This window comes from Belonocnema kinseyi, chromosome 2, assembly GCF_010883055.1.
Source record: "Belonocnema kinseyi isolate 2016_QV_RU_SX_M_011 chromosome 2, B_treatae_v1, whole genome shotgun sequence".
Taxonomy (NCBI): Eukaryota; Metazoa; Arthropoda; class Insecta; order Hymenoptera; family Cynipidae; genus Belonocnema; species Belonocnema kinseyi.
In genome coordinates, this window is record NC_046658.1 from 35,726,296 (window position 1) to 35,727,522 (window position 1,227).

A 1,227-nucleotide genomic window follows, 5' to 3' on the forward strand; every position below is an offset into this window, starting at 1 on the left:
TATCTCCTCCCGAGCACCAGCTGCGATCATCCATTGTAATCTATCTTGAAATTAGGCTCTAACTGATCAGCATGTGCTCAATAACGAAGGAAATTTATACACCTATTTAAATCACTGGTAATGAGCAACCTACCCTACTTATTACCTAGATGATATTCAAAGCAGAAAATTCCATTTTGAAACCTTTCCATGAAAATTCGTCTGACATTTTATAAGATCATTACTTCAAATCCAAATGATTCATTTTTTTCATTAGCGTTCAAAACATTTATTAATATTTATTGAACTTACTTCCTTTCATCTCATGTTAATTTTTCTCTTTTCATAAGAGTGTCTTAGCCGCTACAGGTATTTTATGTAACGAGAGTATGTTTTCCTCGCTAAGTGGGCGACGTTTGAGTCAGCAAAGTAGGTGGTTGTTAATGTCGGGGTACTTTACCGGCATAGGCCGATAAAGTGAGCTTTATTGCCCGCTATACTCTTGTTACATCAAATATGGTGTGTACCGAAGCAGCGAAGCCTTTTTGCAAATTCACGCTTGGCAAAAGTAAAAAAGTTATAAGTGTAATTTACTCGGTACAGTATGTTTATTAAACTAACTTACTTCCACTAAAATGATAAAAAATATAAGTGCAACAAAAAAAGTGTACAGCCTCAAACTCAAGATATAGAACAAGTAGTAGAATTTAATATTTTGGTATCGCTTGGATTCACCACGTTTAGAATTAATTAGAGGCAAATTAATTAAACTGAAGTCAACATGCATTATTGTGATAAAGAAATGACGAAGTTTTAAAAATTCTATATGCTGCTGCATTTTTTTAGTTTGTTTTTTTTTTAAAAGTGAAGTCCGTAAAAATGTAATCAAATCCAATGATATCCTGCACTGCCTCATCTATTGTTTACAGAAAAATATTAAGCATTATTTCATTTTATTTCTTACGATGGATTGATGCTGTATTTTTCATAAAAAAAACGATTAGTGTCATTTTTTGAATCTTTTTACGTTATTTACTTTTTCTTTTCAAAGATACGTCACTTTGTAATCATCCTACATACTTTCAACTGAATTTAATATGAATACAATAATTGCATTTAAGGTAAACTAATTCCATTTATATGACAAAATGAATGGAAGGATGGAATGAAAATTTAATTTTCAATTTAAATTTGACGAGCATAAACTTGATCGAATTTTTGTCCTTAAAATGGTTTGAAAATACTTGA

General features: G+C 30.8%; 1 protein-coding gene across 2 annotated transcripts in view; it reads left to right on the forward strand.

Annotated features, from left to right (window-relative positions):
• LOC117167570 (kazrin) overlaps positions 1–1,227 on the forward strand; it is a 182,226-nt gene that overhangs the window by 167,394 nt on the left and 13,605 nt on the right. The gene's annotated exons all lie outside the window — the stretch shown is intronic.